This window comes from Amphiura filiformis, chromosome 14 (assembly GCF_039555335.1).
Source record: "Amphiura filiformis chromosome 14, Afil_fr2py, whole genome shotgun sequence".
Lineage (NCBI taxonomy): Eukaryota > Metazoa > Echinodermata > Ophiuroidea > Amphilepidida > Amphiuridae > Amphiura > Amphiura filiformis.
In genome coordinates this window covers 9578314-9592775 of record NC_092641.1, presented here as the reverse complement: position 1 = coordinate 9592775, position 14462 = coordinate 9578314, and the positions used below count along the sequence as shown (strand labels likewise).

The 14462-nt window shown below is 35.0% G+C and overlaps 1 protein-coding gene across 1 annotated transcript in view; it reads right to left on the bottom strand.

Moving 5' to 3' along the window:
* The window catches only part of LOC140169670 (vang-like protein 2), a 190505-nt gene extending 178871 nt beyond the window's left edge, over positions 1-11634 (bottom strand). Inside the window, exon 1 of the mRNA XM_072192956.1 lies at positions 11470-11634. The gene's annotated coding sequence lies outside the window, so the exon portion shown is untranslated. The remainder of the gene's footprint in view (positions 1-11469) is intronic.
* Between the last annotated feature and the right edge of the window lie 2828 nt (positions 11635-14462).

Genomic DNA, 14462 nt, shown 5'->3' with positions numbered 1-14462 from the left:
GTCGCATTCTGAATTCAATGTCAAAATTGAAATTGACTTCTCTGTGTGTAAACGGGGTCTTAAATTCTGCGCACAGGGATGGGGGACACTTGCATAGCCTACTGTATCTTGTGTTGTTATCTGCCAACAGGCCCTCCAATGTTTGACCCAACACTATAACCTACTTCCTGCAAAAATTATACAAAGACCTTCCTTGAAATGCTCTTGAAGAGGGGACCCTTTTCACTGACCTCTGTTTTTGGGTGAAGATTTTCTTTGGTCTGTGTCTGGAATTTTGGGTGAAAATCATGAAATGGCCAGGCAAAAAGAGTTTCTAAGGGCCTAATAATAGTCTACAATATCCTAAATCTAAATGGTGACTTGCAGGTTGGTTGTGCCAATACTTACCCTAAGAGCCTCAGTCTGCTGCTGGGTGAAATCTCTACTCAAGTATGATAAGACAGTTGGTTTATGTCCTGTGTTCCTGTTAGTCTGCCCTTAATCCTCTAGTTCATACATATGAACTCCACTTAACAGAAATCCAAAATGATAACACAAACCGGAGCTATCAAGTCATTCAGTAGATACTTCACAAGATCAGTTCCTCCACTTGTCTCATTACAAAAATAATCCAAAATATCAAAAAGTAAATCCTGTGCCAGAAGAATGAATGAATGAAAGCCTATGGCTGACCTCAGTGTAACTTCAACAGCCATATAATTGTGCAAATATCCCTGAGGCTGTGAGTGAAACCCAATCAACATTCATGAGGGTCAAGTGTAATATAACCCTAAGGGAGGGATTCTCCTACCAAAATCCAGGACCAAAATAGTATCTCAGACTTACAGTTGCTGCTGCTGCTTCTTCCCAGCCCAAAATACTGTCAAGTCGAAGGGACTATGAACTAAAATGATTTTGAAAAACGATGTTAGTGTACATACTGTCTCCTTGGTCTTGATCCATGTACAACTTTATATATACTGAAGAACATGTTCCCAAAGTAAAAGATAATGAGCCTACAAAAAGACTTGTAAGAATTTTTTTAATGCAAATCTCTGATAATGGAAACATTTGAATTGTGAATATATATAAAAACACAAAGTTGTTTTGATGGATTTCAAAAATGTATGATCTATTTTCCATTTTTTTATCCTCCTTCTTTCTTTCAAAAAACATTTTGTTTACCAAATTGAAAACCAAATTTAATTTACAAATATAGGCATACAGCAAACAATATAGGCATACAGCAAACAATGGTTCCTCAGAAGATAAGCCTTGTAGTACTCCAACATTTACTACAACTGTACAGATAGTAAATTAAATAAAAAGGGCCCAATTGTGCAGGAAATGAGCTCCCTGGCAACTCTGTCTCCCTCCCTATGTGGTAATAAATGCAAATAGATACAGGTTTACTTGCCCTTGTGGAATGTTGCCATCCTCAGGCTAGGTCAAGTGCTTATCTTAATGAATAACCAATTGGACTAATCATATCAGACAATTATACCAGTGATATAAATCAGAACAATTAAGAAATGTATCATTTGCTTTGTCCCTGCATTCACCTTCAAAATGTGTTAAACCAATTATTCATCGAAATCATAATGTCAAGACCATTAAACATTTATAGGTGTGTTATTTAAGCATAAATTGTGGCATAAACAGTGATTGTGACAACAAAAAATGGATTTGAGCATAGATGCTAAAAAGTTTCTTTGAAATTGTTGTTTAATACGATTATGTACACATATTTGTCAACAAATGTATTAAGCCTATTATATCTACTATTTATTATAAGTATAAATTTTGAAGCGAGAAGATACACATTTTGTGTTAAGTGCCCTTTGTCAATGACATATTCATACACATTCATCTGATTTGTCTTATCAGGGAGTCGGTCTGATATATGAAACACATCCCTCAATGAAGTTGATAAATTTTAAATGTGTACATTCAGACATCCACTATGTAAGCCAGAAACTTGTTTCTTTGTATCTTTTAATTAAAACTTGGCATAAAAGATAAATAATCATCATACCGTATTTCGTCAAATAAACGCCCCCGGGGGCGTTACATTTTCCCAAGGGGGGGGATTTATTCAAGGTCAATTTTTGAATGATAATTCTCGTTAAAATCATTAGGTAAACTTAAAACTCACGCTAAAATGATGAACTATGAACTAGAAACACTGACTTCTGGTTCACTTCCGGGTTTCCGAACCAGATTTTTGCCAATTATTGACGCTTATTATCGACCATGTGGGCAACTTGGTAGCTTACTACACAAGATAGCATGGAAATATCGGCATTTTTGAAACATCTTGGTTGAAAAAAAAGTGGTGGGGGCATTTATTTGAGGGGGGGCGACTATTTGACGAAATACGGTACTTTAATCATTGTTTATGCTGCAACAAGGTTGAATAAATAACAAAGCAAAACAGTCCCCATATTTGGGCAAAATTGGTTTGTTATAATTTGTAAATCACACTGAGATTACAATCTATACAGCCAAATTGATCAGCAAATAATTTGCTTTATCTACAAATCAGTGTTGTGTTCAACTTATACTAAGGTTTCACCAGTATATAGGCCACATATTTCAATCTACATCAACTTTGTCCACACAGCCATTCAAAAAAATCTGATAAGGAACGGGAATGTTTTGTGCTTGATGTTGGTATTGTAAATTGTAGGTTGGGAGGTATAGGTTTGACACATACGAAAGCAATATCAGTTAAAAAACAGAAACAGGGCAATAACATTATTAGTGCACGTTTTCAATCAGTGTCAAAACAAATAACACTTAATAAACACTAAAACACATTTATTTTTATATTTTACACTTAAAAGTATAGAAAACAGTGCATACAATTAACACCATAACATGTTTATAGAAGTATTTGTGATAAAAAAAATAAACACTTCATCCAACACGTTTATATCACAGATAATCGATATAAACATATATTACTAATCCATCAATAAATTCTTCTATAAACGTGTTATAGTGTTAATTGTATGCAATGCCTCCTATACTGTTATGTGTAGAATAATGCGTTTTAGTGTTTTAAGTTTATTAAGTGTTATCCGTTGTTTTTTACAGTGTTGTGCTTTGCAGTTCATTTACTATCTTCTGAAGATAGCATGTTTGTGGTTCATTGTAGTTCTTTATCAATTTTAAAGTGAAAACAATATCTCGTTCATATGCAGTGCACTGCAGTTTCAAATTATAGCAGTAAGCCAGTAACTACAGAAATGAAAAGTTGTGTTAGATTACCTCACCAGGGAGATTGTGACATTATCAATTTTCGGGGGAAAAAAACCCAAAAAAAAACATGTAACAAATTTGAACAAGTCAATGTGATCTTGGCAGGCATTCCCTATACATCAATCATGCCCATTAAAGTAGACTTTCACTCTCACAGGCAAATGGATTCGCAGAAATTACCTATAGAAATGTTATATACATTGTAGCTTTCAGAAATTACAATATTGTATATGTGCAGTATAAGCTGCAATTTCCAATTGAAATATCAGAAATACATTTCACACATGTTTTGTGATTTGGGGATTGGCCATGGATTTCCGTATGTCACAAGCAATTATGTTTCTTCTCGTTTCAAATTGATTTATTCTCACTATAAAACGAAGGGTAGTGCAAGATGGCCGATCATTCTCTTATCTACAATAGCTGCCCTATACATATTTAACAATAATCTGCATTTTATATAGTACACATTTGACACCAAGCAGCTATTGCAGATATGCTTTCTTGCATTATTTTAAAAACCTCTTGAAACAGCAGATGAAGTTAGGAGAAGACCTTGAGATTTCATTCAATACTGTATTAGTGGAAATTTTTGTGGAACATTAATTTTCGCATTTCCAAGCTGCTACCACAAAAATAAAAATGCACACAAATTTTTATTTGTGTATACATAGGTTTATGTACAAAGCCTCAAAATCATGAATTTAAAACAAGCAAAGTAGTTCACAATCGGCAAAGTGAGAAAAATTATGCACGCGAAAATTACCATTTTTACCATATACAATTTACTTGGAACACCTTGTGTTGGATAAATTAAAGACAAATGTATTTGGCTATACCTGCCTTAGGTAAAGTGCATTTTATAAATGAATGTAATTTCCTCTATTATCATGTTTGTTTTTGGTTTGTTTGTTAACCTGTGTTATAAAATGCTACTTTTTAATACGTGCGTGTGTGTAAAAATCACTTGAGTCAGCAATTGAACTTTCTTTCTTTTTTTAAATTTTTATTTCTGGGACTTAGTATAACAATGATCGCCATGTAATGATGGGGTCAATAAATTACCAAAAACATGGACTTTCTTTATTTCAGCTTTAAAACTATGCACAAATGCTAGTGTTGATTGTCCAAATGATCTGAATTGTGTTATCTTGTGCCTTTGGCAAATTTTGCAATCGCAGGATTTTCCCAATATGCAATCTACATACTCACGTTGCTAAAAGCAATATCTAATTGAGATAGAGATGATTTGAGATCAGAGATGATTTGTTATAGAGATGATTTGTTTTTATGGTCCAAGATGTGTGTTTATTGAAGCCCTTATATAAAATTCAGTTTAATTAAACGCATTTTCAGAAAACATTTAGAACTTGTTTACATATACATGATGTACTAAACAACTCTCCCTTGGCATCAGTTGCTATCAATTTACATGCTACATGTAATCAGACTAATCATGCCAATAAGACTCAAACATGCATGGTTTCCGATTATTTTTCTGTCTCAGCGCCCAATATGATTCCAGTTCAGTAAAGACATCTTCCTATTGTCGGCATGTTTGAAAATATTTTCCACGACCCCATTTAGCGATGTAATTTCATAATTGCCTAAAAATTGAGAGTTTAAAGCTAGTTTGGTTTTTAATACAAATATTACCAAACATAATTATCAACATCTAATTTAGTGTGGTTTCCAGTGACCCGAAATGGGTAATTTTAGAACTGAATCTGTTGAAACTAGATACGAGACAGAGAGAAATGTGTACAGGTAACTTTATTAACTTTATATCAACTGATAATTTATTCTTTCCCTTGTCTTTCTTTTTTCTGTAACAAAGTCTTTAAATGGAAAATGAGTTTACAAAGTTGACATTTAAATCTTGATGGTAATTCAAACACATTAGAAATGTTAAAACACTTCCATGCAATTAGGCAATTCTACTTCAAATATGAAATTTCAGCATTCCCTGCAACAAGATATTTGGGGAAAACAAATTACAAAAGAAGCAAGCAAATCATTCTGTTGTTTTTTACTTGTTTTTTACTTTACAATTGTGTCAAACGTTTTTTTACATTTTTTGCGTAAATGTTTTATAAATTACATTTACATGTATATAAATTGTACAATCTTTTAAATGAATTTGGTTATTCTTTTTTCCAAACCTGATATTTTGGCATATTTGTAATGCCAACACACATACGGTACATCACAACTTACCGGAATCAACTAAATTTGTTGCGTTTATTTGTAATTAATGTCTTAAAAGGGCATTTCATGATCCACAGCATCATCCCGGCCCCCCACTTTTCTCAAAAAAGTTGAGATTATTGTACCACTGGAAACCTATGGTTACATAATGTTTATGTACAAACAATTCTTGCAGATTACTTTGTTTTAGCAAAAATATCGTGAAATCGTGAAAAGTTTTGGTACACAGACAGGAAACCTTCCTGACACTAATTATATTATTTCATAATTTTTGGCAAACAATAACAAAATTAAAAGTTGGCCAAAATTATAATCATGGCTTTTTAGACCTTTGTACATATGACTACATTAATGCCACCACTGAACAATTAACTGTGAACGCATTTATAATTTGTCATTACTAATTGGGTAAAAATTGCTGACAAAACGTGTCCTTTATTATGAATTTTCCGCACCGTTTATGGGCCAAATTATACAAGACTGAGTGCTTGGGTGCAGTGACCTGTCCCCCTAGAGCAAATGGGTGAATCATAATTTGAATGAAAAACTGACTTGAAATTATGCCATATATGATGAAATTGGTTCAAAATTTAATTGAACGTACTGCAGTGTATGCAGCCATTAAAATGTACATTCATGGTGAATACAGTGATTTCCACTGCACTCATTACATGTATATTACAATATCATTTAATTTTTTTTTAATGTCATACACAATTTCTATTAACACTTTATTTTAGGCCAAAAAAGGGTTTGTCTCAAAGCTTGTTCGTGCATTTGTAAAATGCAGACTTTTTTTAAATTTCAACAAAAAAAAAATCATTTTTTCCAGAAAGATTTGGTGAAAATCAGATTTTTTTTCTCAAAATACAATAAAAATACCAAGTCGGGAACAATTGTTTTAAAACCACTCTTGAGCCTTGAGACAAACTTTTTTTTTTTCGGGGTGGGGGGGGGGGGTTATTTTGGGTTTTTTCACAAAAATTATATTTATACCTGTCTAGGTAATTTCTTACCATTTTAACCTGAAATAATGAGATACAACAAAAGAAAAATTACCAATGATCTTGGCTTCTTAATCATTATGCACAGGAAATGTTTTATTGCTTTCTTTTTAATTTTATATTGTGTACAAAACATTTACTTTATAATAATACATTACATACTTTTTAAGTATAGCAGTATTTTCAACACTTAAAAGTATAAAATGTGCACACATATATTATAAAACCATCATCAAATCCCACTGCACTTCAAAACGGACCATTAGCAAACATAAACAGTGCCCTAGCCATCACTAGCGCTCAATTTCACCCCTCCATTTTCAATCCATATCTCCTTTAAGTATTTGCCCATCACGATATCATTAACAACCCTTCAGAGTTTACGTGTGCTCTCCCTCATCTCTCCTCACCCCTCCTATTATCAACGTCTCTTCGTCTAGAGCTCGACGATTTTATCAACATCTTTTCATCTGCGCAGCAATTGTCCAATCTTTAATGTACAAACCAATCAAAGGTTTGTTATTACAGTCAAGATGTTAGATCCAGGTAAAATATTGAAGGTACATGTTGTATGAAAGAAAGAAAAATGACTGTGTAAATGACAATGTAAATTTGTAAACATTCAAAGCCACAGCAGCTCAGGTGGAAATGTATTTTGTTTATATTAAAATATATTTTTATTTTTACTAAATTTTATGCTATTTCTATTCTGGTCAATTAAAAAGATATACTAATTCAACCTAATTAGTGAGCCCTCTCCTGATAAATGCCTCCTAAATAATTTTTTGAGTCGCAACTTCATGCACATGCCCCCTTTTTCAATGCACCTCTCTAGATAAGTATAAAAATATCAAATGTCTGAAGTAAAACTTCCTTTTAAACTTTGAACTTTCCTGTTTAGGATTATGATGATTTGAACTGTATTTTGAATGTGTATAAATTCCTATTTATTACTTAATCTCATTATTTTAATAAGGCCCTCCCCCCATGACTAAGAACCTGGGTTCAAATTCAATTGGGGCATTATAGGCCTATGCCCTTAGATTGAATACTGCAATGTGTGTGATTTCAGGTATCCTCCCCAATACACAAAAAAAAGGGAATTCATATCATAAAGCGAAGACTTAATGATAATATGTGGAATTTGAAGATGATTTTTTTACATAAATATGCACAATGTTTATTTAATGAATGATGATGCAGTGACTGTGGTATCATGTTACTTCATCATGTACAATTTGAATGACATTATAAGAGAATTTTTTTCTGGTCAATTTGAATTCTGACGACACTCCACTGTTGGTACATAACTACATAATGCATGTAAAACATTGTGATCAGAATAAAAGATGTCATAATACTAAATAGTACTATAAAAAATATTGGTAACCTTCCATTTGAACATTATTATGTTGTTTAATTTGCAAATAATGTTCATATATGCTGAATGTTAAATACCTACTCATACAAGATGATTTTGGTACAAAATTTATCGCTTACTACTCTAACTCTTGTTCCGAAAAATAACTGAAATACACATGAGCAACTGGGTCCACCTACAAGCAACTGGGAATAAGTTCAAATAATTCCATATCCCATCGAGCAAATTAGAACATATTGCCAAAAATAAAATTATGCAGTTTTGGGTCTTTTTGTTTGCTAGATCAATAAGGCGTGAGACCTAAATGCTAGGATCATTCATGGTTGACCTAAAAAAAAATTCAAGATATTTTGTATTTTTAATATGAAAATTTATATTTTTGTATTCATTTCATACTCTATTAATGATTTCAAAATGCACTGATTTTTTTTTTTTTTTTTACAATTTCTGGAATTTTTCGAGAAATGGGGGGTGGGACTATACTCGAACGTGGGACTATACTTGGATGAATTCTCAAATCCACCAATCCTCAAGAATTCTATACCATCTGAGCACATCTGTTGTTGACAGCGACACCTGGCTGATAGGTGAATGTACTATGTACTATCTATACCCATTGTTTATCTATTTTTATTTACTTTGTTGTGCCATCGTTTTATTTGTTATCACTGAAATCAGAATCTTTTATTCAATGTTTGTTTATTTGCTTGAATTCATACACATGTGCTTTTATTTTCAATTCAACAAGGCTTGGCTGAAAAGGGACTTACTACAGGGACCCTTCATAAAGTTACATCTAGTATTGGGTATTCATAACTTTACGAACGTTTACTTGGGTTACAAAGAGTTTAGTGAAATGGACCTCTGTAAATTGAAATACTGTCAAATTTGACACTTTGTTACTCAGTTCCCTGATTTGCCAATAGGTATGAGGTTTTTTTTTCAGAACAGATACACCTGTAGGCCTAAAATTTTAATTTCCCTTTACAAATAGCTTGAAGAATCAATGACCAATGCCAACGGGCTTTCCAGTGATTGACCATTATATAGTCTCTGCATGTACAAGTAATTGGACTCTCATTTTTTTTCATGACAAGTCATTTCATGATTGATTATTATTGACAAGATATCATCACTTTTCATAAACCATAATATTACCAGTACATGGACTATAATGATGAGTTCTTTGAACTCCATGTATAAGGGCACAAGCCAAAAGATTGATGATTTCTATATTAAACAGAAACTATGTTTGAGAGTTATATTACACTTAGTTCTCTGGGTTGATAGGATGAACGTCGAACAAAATTTTTTTTTTAATCTTTCTCCAGAGTAGCCAGCACACATAAACGTTGAAAAAAAAACACCAGTGCATCTGGTCTGATTCAAACCGGCGACCTTCATATAATACATATTCACTAGCTCGACATTCTAGCCAGCCCAAATTTTGACTTTCACCGCTTGTAGGTGCGCCGAATTGATTATTTTTTATCCACCCCTAAATGTGGCTACGCCACAGGATGGGGCCCATTCATGCAAAGTACACACAATTGTGGTAAAAAGGAAGATGCACAGGTCAATTATTGCTTTATCTTTTTCATTTAGAATTTTTTATGGGGGCATCCCCTCTATGGAAAAACTTAGGATGTGTTGCACCCACCCACCCCGTTTCTGTCGCTTACATGATTGACCCACTTACAGGTCAGCTAAGACAAACATAATAGAGGGTATCCATATCCACTTCACTCATGTGTGACTTCTAACAAAAGGCGCTGGTTCCCGTAGTATTCCTCATTCAAACCAATTCAATGCATGACCTCGGAGTTACATGCATGACTTTGGCGGGCTATTTTGAAACAGTCATGGTTGCACATGTACTTCTTTTGAAAGTCCTAAATAAGGTATAGCAGTCATTGATAGGATATGCAGCTTATAGAACATGGATAACCTCTATAGGGCATCATTAATCATTCATCTTTTTGGTTGTTCCCTTACAGACTGTAAGTCTCTATATTAAGACTTAACAAAATTACATCGTATCATAAGGCCATGTTGAGTTTAAATGTTGGGAAGTCAATGAAATGAGGTATTGATTTTAAAGAAGATGAAATTGTGTTGATGTGAAATGTTTCTGACTGCTTCAGAATGTTCAGTACTTATGTTTGCATCACTTAACCTCCATAGAGGCGATGAAAAAACCCATTCTACAGGCATGGCCGACCCAGAATTTGGGTTTGGGGGATTTTTTTAAATTGCTAAAATTATGTAAAATCAACCGTTATTTTAGTCTCCAGAAAAAAATTTCCCCACCCAATTTTGTAGACACTTTTGATAATATCCAAAGTCTTGTCAATATTTGTGTTTGCGGCAATCGGCCTCTGTAACCTCATATAGACCACATCTCAGCAGGATCTCTATAGCAACTGACATGAGACACATGGTGATCCTTTATCAAGTTCACATTTCATATCGCTAAAAATTACAACTATGATAGGACGGCTCTTTTAGACAGAGAGGGTGGCATTTTGTATCATTTGCTGAGACAGTCTAGCAAGGGACAGGTGAGATAAGAATTAACAAGCAAGTATTTGACCTGTCACCGCAGCTACCTGGGAGTCCATTTTCAAACACTTCTTTAAATTTAATACCGCACACATTTACTTTAGTTTTAAACTGGGCAACAGTTGATTGTTATTGGTGTGTTTAAGTAAATTGGCAACTTGGGCAATACCCCAAAACACTTGATTCAATAGAATAGGGATCGAGTTGATATGACCAAGTCCAAAGAACTGGGAATTTGGGTGGGGACTTGAGCCAAGGCCAATATGGTTGCAGTGCAATTCATAGCAGTTGGTCGGCTAGTCCGAGGTGCTCTGACGATAACACTCCGATCGCCAGGCAATCTCCGTTTGGCCAGTGGGACAACGCAACCGCTACGTGAACGAGCTATTGGTCGGCTAGTAAGGATCGGGACTTGGCCCGGGGACTTGGCCGTCGTGGTTTTATATACAAATATTGCCCCTCCGGAATTCGGTTCGGAAATTGGCTCAGAGTTGGCGCATTTTAAAAATACAGCCCCAGAACAAAACAACTTGATAGTTTTTGGAAAATTCCTAGTATATTTATGCATGTGGTTTTTCTATTTTCTGTACAAGTAGGCCCTATCCCTACCCTTAGAAATAGGTGCTCGGAAGCTTGAGCCACACATCCTAGCTAGTCACAAAAAGAACCCCACCCCCCCCCCCCCCCCCCTCATTCCAGCAACATGCAATATTAATTTAATAAATGTGTCCAAATGAATGACACATACAGTCTAGCAGTAGCACCAATTCATGGCCAATTCATCAGCATCAATTAACTGTTGGCGGCCAGACATACATACATGATTTCACTGACATTGACATTGCATATTGAAAAGCCAATGTACTTCTACTACTAGTACTAGTATACGGCAACTACTAGTTCTACACCCCTATGGAGCTCACATGAAGACGGGACCAGTCTCTTCTCCATGCATTCCAATGCCGGGTTCCAACGGGGATGCGATGATGAACAACATCTCCATGATCTCCCTACATTTACAAACGGTAACCCTAATAAAACAAGAAATCAACTCAAATTTGAAACACTTACCACCGCAAATCCAGTAAAATATTATCCAATCCCGGTGTCGTTTCTTGTGTACAAATAGCGTCCTTGTGTGCTACCAAAATGTTCAGTGACCCTCAACATCAAAGCTTGGCATCACAACACACCATGGGAGAAATGTTTGTGTAGTCTCCGCACATTCTGTGTGTAGTACACTCATTATTGAACTCAATGGGTAAGCAATAAAAGCATTGATAAAAGGCTGTGAGTAATGGGTGATACTATTTCAATTGGAGGGGTGTGGATGTCGAGAGTGAGATGGATTGTGAGGGATGGTGGAATGGGTGAAAATACGGAAGAAGTTTTGTCCTCTCTTGTTTATTGAGGATATTTATATGAAGCCTTTTGTAGTCTGATAACCTGGCTTTGTTTGAGCTAGCCATGCAATTATTTCTTAAAATGATTAGTTGCAATTGTTTGAAAATTGTTTGCATTCAAGTTTTTTGTTTTTAAATTATGGGTTCTCTTTTTTTTCTGTTCAGTGTTTGTTTATTTGTTGTCCTTATATAAAATTAATGTTTTTGTTTATTTCTTTGGTGTTTTGTTTAGATTTTTTAATTTTTTTAGACTTTGGAATACTTTAGGAAAACTTAATACAAGTTTATAAGAGAAAATAGATCAATTCCAAGAATTTTTGTGGTAAAAAACACAACGGATTGAAAGGGCATTTCGTAATCCACAGCATCATTGAAATTTTTATATCAATGGAAACCTCTGGCTACATATGTACAAAATATTTCTTGCAGATTAATTCGTTTGGCAAAGATATCGTGAAATTTTAATTTCGTTCTGGTGCACCAGAACGAAATTACAACATATTGTCTATGGAGCAGTGTAATACACATAAGGGGTGGTGCAATAATTATGTGTACCCCCGGGGGGTGAATTATGGGGGGGAGGGGGGGCAGAGATTTTTTGGCAGGCCAAAAGGGGGGGGCAAGCATTTTTTTGGCAGGTCGAAAGGGGGGGTCAAGCGATTTTGGCAGGTCGAAAGGGGGGCAAGCAATTTTTGGCACAGATATTTTGGGCACCGTTTCTATATTACGCCCTAAAAGGCGTAGGAAAACGTTACAAACACGTTCAATATGCAAAATTTCCTGTTCGCTCCGCTCGCATTATATGTTAAGACAATTTACGGTTTTAAATTCGGGTTCCCCAAAATCTTGCATGTGTAAGGGGGGGGCAAAGATTTTTGGCACGTCAAAGGGGGGCAAAGGTTTTCTGGCACGTCGAAAGGGGGGGCAAAGGTTTTTGGCACGGCCAAAGGGGGGGCAAGCGATTTTGGCAGACCATTTTGAGAATTCACCCCCGTACACATAATTATTGCACCACCCTAATCATGCATAACTCGCAAACGCAAAATTGGAATCAACTGAAATTTTGGGAATAAGCTTTTTTCGTGGATATCTACTGAAAAAAGCCATTGAACATGTTTTACCGTGTATAAATAAAGATATTATTATTATTATTATAAGCTAATGCTAATATAATATTTATTATATTTACCGCTGATAGCATGGTAATCTATCTACTGCTGATAGCATGGTAAGCAGAGCCTACTGCTGATAACATGTTAAGCTATCTACTGCTGATAACATGTTAAGCTATCTACTGCTGATAGCATGATAAGCTAGAGACTACTGCTAGCATGATAAGATAGCTATACTGCTGATAGCATGGTAAGCAGAGCCTACTGCTGATAACATGTTAAGCTATCTACTGCTGATAGCACGGTAAGTTAGAGACTACTGCTGATAGCATGATAAGCTATTTACTGCTGATAACATGGTAAGCTAGAGACTACTGCTGAGCTATCTACTGCTGATAGCATGATAAGCTAGAGACTACTATACTGCTGATAACATGGTAAGCTATCTACTGCTGATAGCATGATAAGCTATTGTGATGTACCCTGCGGGTAATCTATTTGGGAAATCTGCAATCGAGAGAGAGTCCACTGTTTATGTTGAATTACATCACCTGAACTATTTTATGTTTTTTGATATTTGATGTTACAGATATCAGGATGTAATCAGATACAGTGTGTTGCAATGTAAAATGATAATGTCTGTCATTAAAGATGGGAGTTGCTACAAATAAAAGCTTAAGACAAAAATGATTCTAGGCAGACCTGTAACGATTTACTAAGAAACTGTATTTAATGCTCTAAAAGCAGAGCTATGGAGAGAGAGTGCTTGGAACCAGATGGATATTTAGGAAAAGTAGGGTTTACTACAATATACACCGCGCTGAACGAATTAGGACGATTGTGGATAACGCCAAAGTGTGCAGTTCCACAAACAAAGGATTTATGCTGGATCCTGTCTGAACAATGGTGAATATAAGTGGAACAGATTGGATACATTGAGTGATACATACTGCAGTTACTGTCCGTTTTCCTATACACAATACACAGTGCTCTCACCATTGACGCGTGACCCCTACAAATGATGTATGTTGGGAGAATGGACACTTGCCTAGTTAACATCACTGTGTGAAAAATAACCAGCCAATATTTTATTTATTCTCCAAAACTTCTAGCAAATATATTTCTCTAACATGACCTAAAATTACAGCTAGGTTAGATGTTCAGAAATGGTCGCACTTTTGTAAAATATGAGTGAGGGCAAGGCATAGCTAGCCAACTCCCCGTGTTATTTGAATGGAGATTTGACCGAAAATATTGGTATCGGACCGCTCACTTCTGAAGGATGAAACAAAAAAACCGGTAAAAGCTACATTTAAATTATTCTAAATAGGTTCTAGAAAATAAAGTTTTGTAACATGTCCTAAATTTTTAGCTAATTTAGGTGTTTGAGAGGGTCGTACTTTTGTGTTTTAGGAAGGACATGTAAACGACAGATAACACCAAAAATATGAAGAAATTATTTCTAAACCGTGTTAAGTCAAAAATCATTATGTTGCTCATTTTCAAGAATGCTGGTTTACAAAAAGCACGACATTGTCTGATTTCGTGA